The sequence below is a fragment of the Leptinotarsa decemlineata genome, unplaced genomic scaffold (assembly GCF_025532065.1).
Source record: "Leptinotarsa decemlineata unplaced genomic scaffold, Ldec_3_MD MMD2_P_RNA_scaffold_11, whole genome shotgun sequence".
Taxonomy (NCBI): domain Eukaryota; kingdom Metazoa; phylum Arthropoda; class Insecta; order Coleoptera; family Chrysomelidae; genus Leptinotarsa; species Leptinotarsa decemlineata.
In genome coordinates this window covers 4,531,938-4,545,432 of record NW_027412525.1, presented here as the reverse complement: position 1 = coordinate 4,545,432, position 13,495 = coordinate 4,531,938, and the positions used below count along the sequence as shown (strand labels likewise).

The 13,495-nt window shown below is 35.9% G+C and overlaps 1 non-coding gene and 1 pseudogene across 1 annotated transcript; both read left to right on the top strand.

Moving 5' to 3' along the window:
- Positions 1–79: 79 nt before the first annotated feature.
- TRNAR-ACG (transfer RNA arginine (anticodon ACG)) lies at positions 80–152 on the top strand. The gene has a single exon. It is a non-coding gene; the product is annotated as a tRNA-Arg (tRNA).
- Positions 153–6,516: 6,364 nt separating this feature from the next.
- Positions 6,517–11,716, top strand: LOC141480236 (ubiquitin carboxyl-terminal hydrolase 10-B-like; annotated as a pseudogene).
- The last annotated feature ends 1,779 nt before the right edge of the window (positions 11,717–13,495 follow it).

Sequence of the window (13,495 nt, the reverse complement as noted above, 5' to 3'; positions counted from 1 at the left end):
ATTGGAGTTTTGTTCAAGAATTTCTTCTTAATTACAAATTCAAAAGTCATAACGATTTATTTCACTATGTTGTATTCAAGGCCCTGTGGCGCAACGGATAACGCGTCTGACTACGGATCAGAAGATTCCAGGTTCGAATCCTGGCAGGGTCGCATTTTTTCCTTTTTTTTTATATAAGTTCCAGAAAAGCCGTTGTCTATTCTATACAACTAATAACTATTTTACAGGAGCGTAAGATACACCTTTCAAGCCCTTTTGGAGGGACCTTTTGAAAAAATCAATAGCATCTCTTCAAGAATTAAGCACACATTTTAAAAAATAATAAGTCGAGACAGTTATAATCATTACTGTTATTCGAAGTTTTGAAAAAATATTCAAGATGTTAGATAGGGACTATACAAACTATTTTGTCTACAATTTGTTAAATTTTATTTTCTATTGTTATATTTCATCTATTAGATATGTGAACTTAGTTTTGCTCAAATTGTGTTTCTATGTATTTGTGTTTTTGAATTGTTTCTTTTCTTTTATTCTTTGAAGTGCTATATATACCTGATTTTTTAACAAGCTTTGTCAATAAGATTTTATTTTCTTGGACAATAAAGTATATCGATGGCTTCATTCGCAAAACTCCTATGTCGCTTCGGCAAAATTTTACAGGGGGAGGAAAAAATTATATTCCGGTTTTTTCTTTTTCAAAATGAAAGTTTCAAAACTCCATTTGATGCGTATTTTTATTAAGTTTTCGTTAGTAAACTTTGGAATTTGAAAAAAAATTAACATCGTCAAATAATAAATAAATAAAGAGTTGGAAGGTTATACTTTTTACATTTACACAGGACAGTGGACTTAGGTTTTCAATTTATAAATTCGAAAGCTTAATGATAGAATAATATTTTTTTTTGTAAAATTTATGATTTATGATCTGTCGGCAAAACATTCAGCAGATCTTGAAGATCTTTATACTTTCTTGCTTTGACCGCTAATCGATGTTCATGAAGTTGAATGATTCTTGCAAGAATATTGTGCTTTTTACTTTGTGGAAGAAGTGTCCAGTCTTCAGTGAACCGCAATTTATAAAATATGTCGCCCTGTGGTGTATAACGTAATGCTCGTAAGACAGTAACTTTAGGTTCCCGTTTTTTATTTCTAAGCCGTACAGACTTATAAAAGGCCAAGGAGTCAAATGATTTGAAAAAGGTGTGGTCTAGATACTTGACATCATAGGGCCCTGGCTGTTTTCGAGCTGACCTACAAACTTCAGCATATTCAGCTGGTATGTTTATGATGCGTGATTTCAGTTTTCTTTCTATTTGGGCATGCGTTGAGTCGGCCTCCATTTGAGTATGGCCGACCTCAAGGAATTATTGCTCAATGGTGATTTCATGTAAGATTGCTAGGTTCAGTAATGCATTTGTCATTGTGATATTTCTGTTTTGGTATGTACATCCATCAGTGTATATAATTATCTTTTTGCTTTTGTCATCCATTTCCGGAACCACCTTATCATTTAAAAATGTACAGACTATTGACGCAAACCCTTCTGCGTTTATGCCGCCTTCACATTCATGCCATAAATAGCAATAACCATGATCAAATTGTAGATACACAGATTATGAACACAAAGTTTGGTTTTGTAATACAGGCTAGACACGTTCAAACGTGGTGCGTTCAACACAGCTTGTAGATCAATGGTAAAAACGTAGGAGTCATTGTCTTTGTCTTTGGCTTTTTCGACACGAGCTTCGTTCTACTCAGCTATATAATATTAAAAGTTTCGTTATCAAGATGTTCCATCTTGTATTATTTATTATTATTGAACTTGCAGATTGACAAATGTTGTACGTTCTTAGCTTGGCAGTCTGATACATACAAATCATAAAGAGCTCTTTCACTGGTCCACTCTGGAAGTATGTATAACTTTTTGGTATCCTTTCTGCAATAATGCGACTCCATTTTCGGCAGTTTTTCAAGGAAATAGTCTAGTGCTTGGTTTTCGGCAAGAAAAGGGCGATTATTATGAACATTTGTACTCACGCTAACTTCGTTGGTTGAAAGGGGTTGATTATGTGAATGTTATAAATTTGTTTCTTCCAATTCTGAACGCTCCACTTTCCAATACCCAAAGTATTGAGAAACATTGTTTGGCAGACCTTTATACTTATATCATTCTTTTTAAGACGAAAGAAAAATGAACAAGACCGTCTTGATTCTGTTGTACGTTTTCTATTCCTGTGTCTGTTTGTGGGTGCCACTACACTATCAATAAACATCTTTTTCTCAACCCAACTTAATTTCCAAAAATGTTCGAATATAGATTTTCCATCAGTTTCAGAAAGTTCTTCGCATTTCAAATTACCTTTCTTAGTTTGTCGGCAATGACACTTTTGTTTCATATTTCTTTTTTGTTTAACAACATCTCTTACCCACACATCTATTTTTTTCTTTCCTAAATAATCCTTTCCTTTTTCTCTGTTGAGCTTATTTTTCGAACATTCCCAATTTTCTTTCTTCACCTGACATCTTCTTCTTCTCTTTACGCCTAGGAAGTTTTCATTTTCATCTTCAGAACTTGAATATGGCACCAAAGCATGTTTTGCTCGAATAGTCACTGAATTAGGTTGTTCAAGTCTCAAAATCTTTCTTCATTCGTCTCCACGTAACTCTCATCACTTTGGTACTCGGCTCCTCCGAGAGTACGTCCTCGATTATTACGTCATTCTGTTGCTGGCAGCTGTTAACGCTTTCTGGGTGTAAATCTTCTTCTAAGACGACGGGAATGTTTTCAAAAATCTCAGGATTAATTACTAAGTTTACACTTTGGTACTTGGCTTCTCCGATGGTATTTGACACGTCCACCAGTGGTTGACCGCTATGCATCAATAATGAATCTTCAATTATGACGTCATTCTGTTGCTGTCTGATGTTTACGCTTTCTAAATTCAAATCTTCTTCTAATACGACGGGAATGTTTTCAAAAAGCTCAGGATTACTAATTAAGTTTAACAACTCCTTGTCACTATCATTAGTAGTCTCCTGAACATGATTACTTGCCACTGCTAATTTTCATGCCACGAGACATCTGAAAATTACAAAAATATATTATTATCATCTGTTTCACGTCTCCCTTAACAACTTCGATGTCCTATTGCCTAAGGTAATTAACACAATAACTCAATTATCATCACTCGCTTAACAAAATCTTCACATTCATCCGTCCAAAACCATCTAAATCCCATTCATACTGTGTTACATTCACCAAAAATCTCCTAAGTCCTAATTTGTGATGCGTAGAAAATATACACAGTAAAATACAACAATGGCGTTGGAAATACATCTTGAAAATATTTTTTACTAACCTTTTACAATTTCTAAACAGTCTAACACTTTTGTGGGTGCCACATTTACTACACTATCAATAAACATCTTTTTCTCAACCCAGTTGAGTGTCAGATTCAACGCTCATGAAAAATTTCCTTTTTATGTATTGATTTGAGGAAAATATTGTTAAAATTTATCATCATGAAGTTCATCTTTGTGAAGTATATCGTTTTGCCAAATTTTCCACATGAAATTCATTTATTTTCTGTGAATTTATATAATTTACAAATCTGTCATTGCCTAATATGAAAAATGACAATTCAAGAAAGTCAAAAAAACTGTTATCTACAAGAAAATCAGATGGAAACGAAATTATTGTATGTCCTGAAACCAATTCAAACTTGGAATGCAGTTTTTGTAATTGGATTTTCCAAACGAAGCGTGGTGTTAACATTCACATGAGGAAAAAACATCACTCAATCCCTTTTCGTTAAAATACCAGTGAATCTTCAAACGTTAATGAAAATCCCACTTCCAAAACATTGAATGCTCATTTATCCTACCTAAAACAGAATGTGAGCAAACATCCAGGATGTTTGTTGCTGATTCTTTAGCCAATATGTTGTGTATTACATATATTTATATATTTGGGACACCCGTTATATCATTAGTGTAAATTATTATCCAGTTGTCAAGTAGATGTCAATTAAAAAAAGATCACAAAGAGAAGTCACATATTCATTATAAAGTGGTATTAATACATACATCAAATCAAATACTACTCATTCACAACAGTTTTGGCGACGAGGTGAATTAGAAAGATTATAAAAATCAAAAATAATCGAAAATAAAAACATTCAAAATGGACGCCCAACAGTTCAAAGAAATTATGGAATTTCAAACTGCAATGATATCTACTCTCTTTTCTCAATTACAAAGTTCACAGAGTCAGACAAACCGTGAATCATCAAGCAAGGGAGAAATTGTGATGAATACAGCACTTTTAGCTAACTTCGAAAATTTTGACAGCAAGAAAGAATCGTTTTCAAATTACAAAAGCAGGTTCCGATTTACCTTCAAATGAAGCAGATCAATACAAATAAGCCTTATTGTGCTCAATTACTACTAAATTCTATTGGAGCTCAAAATTTCAACATGATTACAGCTTTGGCTGCTCCTAAAACTCATGATCAGTTGACATATGATGAATTGATAAAGTTATTGGAAGAACATCTTGCACCAAAGAAGAACTTTTTAGTTGCTCAACATCACTTTTTGTCAATCTATCAAAATGAACAACAATCAATTCCAGAATTTGTAAGTACACTTAAGAGTAATATAAGTGACTGTGAATTCACATGCGAGTGCAAGAAATCAGTTGCAGAAATCTTCCTGACAGCTCAATTCATTCGTGGCTTATACGATAATAGCATTCGTGAACAATTACTTCAGTCTGATAGTAAAACTTTCAAAGACATTTTTACGAGAGCAATTGCGCTCGAATCTTCGAAAATTGATGCTCGCAAAATTGCCCAGAAAACAATTTCAACGTCATCTTCAACAGTTGATATCAATAAAGTCAACTGTTCACACCAACATGTTCAGAAAATGCACAAAAATCATTCACGTTCATATATCCCTTCAAGAACTAGAAAATCGAGGTACAATAGGCCACTCAGTCGCAAATATAACCTTGAATCACTAGGACTGCAGAATATTTGTCTTAGGTGTGGGAAATCCAATCATATCACAAAAGATTGTCACACTGAACAAACTTTACTCAAATGTACATTATGCAACAGGACTGGTCACGTTTCTAAGGTCTGCATTACTTCATTAGTTGCAAAAAAGACAAAATCTGAATCGACTAATCAAATTCAAAGCGACGATTCATGTGAAATCGCACGACAATATGGTGTACAACATATTCATCAAAATCATAATAGTTCTGACACTGATATGAATCGTTATTACGCCCACGTCAAAATAGAAGGAAAACCAATCAAATTCGAAGTAGATTCGGGATCAGCTTATACGTTTCTTCAACGTCAACAATTACAAGATTTGAATCTGAATATTCCTCTTGAACCAGCAACCATTGGATTCCGCTCATATACTCAAGATGTTTTCATACCCGATGGGAAGATTGTAGTTAACGTTTCTTATGGTAACATCAAAATAAAAGAAGATGTTTATATTGTGCCAGATAATTACGCTGCTATTCTTGGTAGAGTTTGGATCCGACGCCTCAAGATAGATTTGAATCAACTAAGTCAACAAAACACTTCAGTACCCTTTGAAAGATTCAACCTGTGGAGTGTAGAGGAACTAAGCGCCAAATATCCAAATGTTTTCGAAGAGAAAATTGGGTGTGTTCCAGGTTTCAATGTTGTTCTCAAGTTACGTGAAGGGGTACAGCCATGTTTTCATCGTGAACGTGAAATTCCCTACGCACTCAGCACATTGGTTGAAAAAGAGTTGGATGCACTTGAAAATGCAGGAATCATAACGAAAATATCGATATCTGACTGGGGATCACCATTAGTCGTAATACCAAAGGCAGATGGAGGCGTACGTTTGGCTATCGATTACAAAGTCGGAGTCAATGAGCGACTTATGAATTCACATTATCCAATTCGGAAAATCGAAGACATTTTGAATAGTCTACGTAATTCTCGATTCTTCTGTAGGCTCGATTTATACAAAGCCTATCTTCATATCAAGGTTGATGAAAAATCGAGTGAAATTCAAACAATTTCTACGCACAGAGGTACATACAGGATGAATCGATTATCTTTTGGAATAAAAACAGCCCCATCAGAATTCAACCGTATCATGGATCAGATTTTACGAGAAGTACCTAAGACCGAATTTTATTTTGATGACATAGTGGTTCATGGAAATAGTAGAGAAGAATGTGCAACAAATCTCAATGCATATTTTGATCAATTACAGAAATATGACTGGCATCTCAATATACGCAAATGCAAATTTTTCCAAGATCAAATTGAGTTTTTGGGACATGTTATTAAATTCAATTCAATATCAAAATCACCCGAAAAAGTTGCTGCAATCATAAATATGGCGAAGCCGACGTCAGTGGAAGAACTCAGAAGATTCTTAGGTATGGTTACATATTATGCAAGATTCATCCCTAACAATTCAAGTAAAACTGCTCCTCTTCGTCATCTGCTGAAAAACAATGTCAGATTCAGGTGGACAAAAGAATATGAAGCAGCTTTCATCAAACTCAAACAAGAAATTGCCAGTGACCAAGTTCTTATGCCTTTCAATCCATCGTTACCAGTGCAACTTGCATGCGACGCAAGTCCTAATGGTGTTGCTGGAATATTGTCACACGTTGTGGATGGTAATGAACGGCCTATCTCATTTGCTTCAAGGTCTTTGACTTCTGCAGAACAAGGTTACTCTCAACTCGATAGAGAAGCCTTGGCCATCATTTTTTCTGTGGATCGATTTTACCAATATTTGTTTGCACGCCCATTCACACTCATTACGGATAATCAACCGCTTGTAAGAATTTTTCATCAGAACGCAAAGATTCCCAAGATGACTTCAGCTCGACTTCAAAGATACGCTACATTTTTGTCTGGATTCAATTACACATTATCCTTCAGGAAAGGAATAGATAATTCAAATGTAGATTGCCTTTCAAGGGCGCCAGTTTCAGCAAAACTTCAAATGGATTCAGTAATCAATAACGAAGTTCATCATTTAAGTAATTCTAACATTTCACAAATAACTACATCAGAACTGTCTTATGAAACGCTGAAAAAGGAAACACTTAAGAACGAAACACTGTCAGTACTTTTGAAAGATCTAAAACAGGATTCAAATTGCAAAGCAGAATTCACTGTAGACTGTGATGTGTTATTCAAAGGCCAGCGTGTTGTTATACCTACATCTTTACAAGTAGCAGTTTTGAAAGAGCTTCATCACATGGAATGACTAAAATGAAACAATTAGCCAGACGTTACGTTTATTGGAAATCTATTGATAAAGACATTGATCGCATGGTAAGAAGTTGCCCATCCTGTGTATCTGTTCAGCCAAACCCTTCAAGAGCACCATTGCACCCTTGGATGGAACCAGAAAATAATTAGCAGCGAATACATATCGACTATGCAGGACCGTTTCAGAATCATCATTTTCTTGTTGTTATCGACGCAAAATCCAAATGGGCTGGGGTTGTTCCGTGTACATCAGCTCCAAGTTCTTCATCTTCAATAGAGATACTCCAAGATATATTTGCTCGTAATGGATTTCCCGATGTTATGGTTTCCGATAATGCAACTATATTCACAAGTGAAAATATTAAAAAGTTTTGCCAATCAGCAGGTATTTTTCAAAAATTCATCGCACCAGGACACCCAGCTACAAATGGATTAGCGGAACGTAACGTTCAAACTCTTAAACACAGACTTGCTGCTATGGCTAACGAACCTTTTTCTATGCGACAGAAAGTTCGTGAGATACTTTTTCGTTATCGAGCAACACCATTGTCTAATGGGAAGACACCATCAGAGCTTTTTCTTAATCGACAGATTCGTATCACGCTGGATGCTTTGAAACCCGTTCATCATGAAAAATCAGCACCATCAAATAAAAAGGCACGACAATTCAGCGTGGGAGAGAGAGTTCAAACAAGGTATTACACAAATAATAAACAGTTATGGAAGACAGGAGAAATTATCAAGAAATTTGGGCTTCTTCACTATCAAGTGAAACTCGATGATGGATATATTTTGAAGAGACATATTGATCAGATAAGATCGACCAACTTGTCCAAAAGTAAATCCGTTTTTTTCGCACCTGAAGTAGAAGTTACTTATGAAGATCAATCAAAACAGCCTAATATAACTGATTTGGTGACGATTCCAGCGCAAGAGGAACAAAATGAGGTGTTTGAATCAGATCAAATTGAAGTACCTGATGATCAAATACCTCATCCACCAACCAACATAACAGAGTTGAGAAGATCAGGCCGCCCTGTTAAACTTCCATCGCGCTTCAACGATTACATAGTTGAAAAAAAAATAATTCAATAAGCGTGGGAGATTGTTGTGTATTACATATATTTATATATTCGGGACACCCGTGATATCATTAGTGTAAATTATTATCCAGTTGTCAAGTAGATGTCAATTAAAAAAAGATCACAAAGAGAAGTCACATATTCATTATAAAGTGGTATTAATACATACATCAAATCAAATACTACTCATTCACAACACAATACAATAGACAATTGCATTAAAGCAAATTCTTTGGACTCCTAAAAAAGTTACTGTGTTTCGCATATACATCGTTTTGTATTCCTTCATCCAAAAAACCATATAAAGAATCCATCACTTCAATAATTAGGAGGAATATGAAAAACGTCCCCAATCTTTCAATATTTCCCCCCAGAGATAGAAAACCACCAACGAAACAAAATAAAAGTAAATATATAATCAATAAAGTTTCTGATAGTGATATTACTTCGGCTATACGAATTTTGTCTTCGACTGACTCAATTACTACTTTTGACAATGAAACATTTACGTTGCTCAAATCAAAACATCCCTCTGAGAATACTCATCTAGAACTCAACATTCCAGTAAGTGGAAATGAAATCCTGGATCCACTTCAAGTTACTGAAATTGATGTTTTACGTGCTGTTAGATCATTTCGCACAGGATCATCTGGCGGGCTGAAAAATGCGAAATATTTTTTTCAAATTCACAAGATGCATCTGTAATAGAAAAATTCAACAGTTTAACTCCTGGAATAAGAACAATTAATAGGCACGAGTTGAATTTACTTGGTGCACCACTTTCAGAAGAATCTTTGGCTGAATGTTTAAGTCAAAAAACAACTTTCCTAAATTTGATGGCCTCACATATCAAGAGCCTTCCTGCTCACATTTGATACTTTTTACTAAAGCATTCTTTAGCAATTCCTAAATTAATGTATACCCTAAGAAGTAGCCCTACATGGCGATGTCGAAAAGAATCAACACATTTCGATTCAGCACTTCGAGGAATCTTGGAACAAATAACAAATAATAACTTCAAAAACGAATCATGGATCCAAATTTCGCTTTCAGTGAATCTGGGTGGTATTGGCATCCGACAATCATCTTGATTCATTTTATTTGGAAGCTGAAAAAATATGGATGGAAAAATCAAATGTACCAATACCTGATAACAAGGGCTCTCAAAAATCTTGGTATCTTCCTTTATTGCAGATGTTATCTACAGAACTCATGGCTGCAGCTAAGGACTCCCTTACAGATCAAGCTCGCCTCAAAGTTGTAACAACTAAGGAATCTGGCGCCTAGCTCAACGCACTTCCCGTTGCTTCCTTGGGAACATTATTAGACGACGAAAGTTTCAGAATTTCAATAGGTATTCGTTTAGGATGTTTGATTTGTGTTAATCACCAATGTCGGTGCCGTTTCGTTGTTGATGAAAATGGTACTCATGGCCTCAGTTGTAAATTTAGTGCAGGTCGCTTCTCCCGACATTATGCAGTGAATGACATAATTAAACGAGCCAATATCCCTTCTGTAATTGAACTTCTTGGAATTAGCCGAGATGATGGAAAACGTACTGATGGAATGTCTCTCATTCCATGGAGACATGGAAAACCTTTGGTTTGGGACTTCACCTGTGTTGATACCTTGGCTCGCTCTCATCTCAATTCAACTTCGCAAACATCTGGTGGGGCCGCTGAATATGCTGAGAAAATGAAACAGCGGAAATACATTTGTCTAGAAGATCGATATATTTTCTATCCAATTGCCATTGAAACATTTGGTAGCTTTGGTTCCTTTGCTTCCGATTTTTTCAGAGATATAGGTCGAAAACTAATTACAGTAACAGGAGATTCTAGAGCAAGATCATTTCTTATACAACGAATCAGCATTGCAATTCAGAGAGGAAATGCTGCATCAATCCTTGGCACCATTTCTCCTTCTCAAAGTCTTGATGAAATTTTCTTTAGCCCACTAAACTGGTCTGATACTATGGATTTCTCCCCAGCTTCTTCTGTTAAAAATTATCCAAACGTTAATGAGAGTAAATCAGACTTCAGTTCTAAAAAATTGTAGAAGAAGACTTAACAGGCAAACTCAACACTAGCAGTTTCAACATCATAAAAGGACAAATGCAGAAGATAAAAAATGTTCAAATCCAGGAAAATTTTGCAGTGATTCAACAAACAGCCGAATCTCCACCTTTTGCCAACTACCCGCACACTATGATCTTCCCGACGATGAATCACCATCATTCGCCTATATCTGAACTCGTCAACAATTTTGACGAAATCGATACTGACCAGGATGCCGAAAACGTGTTCAACGACAATCTTCCCTCATGCCCCTTCAAACTCTCCAGAAGGTCCCACCAGTTTGTAGATCCAGACTGTTATAGGATGGGCATGTTTCTATCTACATATATGATCGACGGTAGGGCAGTGAACTTGCAGCCAAGGGGTCTGCTTAATCAAAACAATCACTGTTATGTCAACTCTATTTTGCAAGCCCTGATCGCATGTCCACCACTCTACAACTTACTAAACAGTCTGAGTAAAAACATCTCTTCGAACAAGAGAATGACGTCTACCCCGGTTATATTTGGAATGTGCCGTTTTGTGGAACAGTTTGTTCACCTACCCTTCCTACTTTTTGACGAAAGACGGGAGAGTAGATAAAAATTCCAAGAATGACCAAAAAGTTTCAATCAACACTGGCATCCCATTCGGTCCGACGTGGATTTATAAAATGTTGCATAACATGCGGACTGACTGGATCGATGGTAGACAACAAGATGCAGAAGAGTTTCTAGGTTTTCTTTTGAATGGACTCAATGATGAAATGTTTGAGCTAAATGAGTTGGTTGAATATTATATTAAAGATGAAAAACCTCTCGTTGACTCTGCTTTGAGCAATTATTCAAATAATGTATGGAACATAATAGAATCGAACAATAAAACACATCCAACCAGAAGGATCGACTTTACCAATATACCGATAAGTGACATCTTTGGGGGGCACTAAAGTCGAGCATTCATCGCAACGTGGACCACAATACCCAGCCTTTCCTCACCCTGCCAGGGTCAGAGAAGCGTTCAAGGTACTTGTCTCCAAGAACATTTTAGAGGGAGTGACTTCGTCGAAAACAAACGAGAAGGTCGAAGCTTGGGAGCAAATTACGCACTGCAAACTTCCTGTTATCCTTAGGTTTGTTTTGGTTCTACGAAATTCAGGTTCTAGGACGTCTGGATCATGCGCATTTATGTGGAAATTTGTTTGGGATATTTGCTAGGATGTTTTTTCAATTATTTGATTTGAATAATTGATGATTGAGGGTAGATAACATCTGAAAAGACTATAAGGATACGCTACATAACAAAATGGACATGATCAATAGTATTTTCTCGTCTTTCTCTCTTCATATATACGATAGGTGGCACAGTGGTCTCCTCAAAAGCGTTCTGGTTTAAACAAGTGTCCGAGACTATTTCGGACTGTCTGAGATTTTTTGCTTATACGCATCATGCCTTGCGCTGATTTCAAACAGTTTCGGATGTTAGAACCAGAGCAAACCTTTTATTTTGCATCTGAAGTTTTTCAAATACAGCAACGACCGTTACACGAAGATTATCAAGGCTTTTGATTTTGAATTCGACTTGAAGTTTGATTCGACTTTGATATCGTCGGAAACACAGTCTCCAATAGAGAGACAATACAAACTATTCGCCGTCGTTTACCACGAAGGCAAAAATGCCAACATTGGACACTACGTGAACGATGCCTTCCACGTCTACAATTGCTGGATTAGGTACGACGATTCTTCGGTCAAGACCGTGCAAAAAGAAGACGTATTGAAACCCCAGGGAACGCGAGTTCCTTATTTGTTGTTCTACAGGAACAGCGATATGATCCTATCTAAATAAGGTTTTGCTACTTTTACGTAGAGTTCAGCGTCTGGAATCTTACGGAATTTCTCTTTTTAGTTTTGATTGAATTTGATATTTTTTTTGGTTTTAATGAATTATTTTATTATTTCATTTGTAAACACTAATTTCTGGGAAAATTAAGGGTTATTGATGACAGACTGTCCAACACAAGTTGCACCTATGATTCTCATTAACAAAATGACGGAATGCGCGGGATTTAGCTGTCTTGCGTAGTGTGTTGCATTCGTCAGTATTTGGAAGGTTTGCGAATTGAACTTTTTTACGTGTTTTGTTTTATTTCGGACTAAGACATTTTCTAAGGACATGCGTATATATTTCCCATAGCCGAAAATGCAATAAAATGAATTTGGCAAATAAGGGGATTTAGGAGTTTTGCGAATTAAGCCATCGATATGTCTATCTATCTAGCTACCTCAAGTACCGCCTTTACATTTTTATTCAAATCAAATATTTCTACATTTCATATTCCATGAAATATTTCCTCTTCTTCAATAAAAAAAATGTTTTCCTTTCTTGAAAATCTAAAACTATTTCAAATATTGAAAAAAATTAAATAGTGCTGATTAGTAAGCATGGACATCTCCTCTTTTGTAGATACCATCTGTTACAAAGCCAAGATTTAACATCTACTACCGCAGCTCACGAAAAGACTATTGAGAAAATGTATTTTTGTTCTTGCGAGAAAAACGTTCTTTCAATAGATTCGTTTTACCCAGAAGTTCCAAATTCTACTTATCATCTAAAACAGAATGAAAGATTGCTTTGTCACGAATGCATTCTCTGAACCCTTTTTTCGGATTCCTGCTGTTGCAAATTTCTGCTCGTCAGGCCACTGTGCCCTTGAATGATAATTAATTTTCTCTTACGAAGACGCTACCTATGGAATTGATCGCTGAATGAAAAATCGATTTCTGTCTTTCCCTGCGGATTTCATTGCAAGGAAACTAGAAGAGACAAAGGATTAAACTCAGATAGCGCTTTTTTTAGGGTATAACTATTTTGCAGATTTCGACCCCCGCCCAAAAATTTCACAATTTTCAAAAAATTGGAAATATATTCTGCAGGTCGACGGAAATTCTTGCAGGTTGGATCTCCAAGACATAAATCTCGACCAGGTTGATCATTTTCGTGAAACAAAATTCCAACCTCCACCCTTAGAGTATGGAAAAATTGGACACTTCTCATAAAA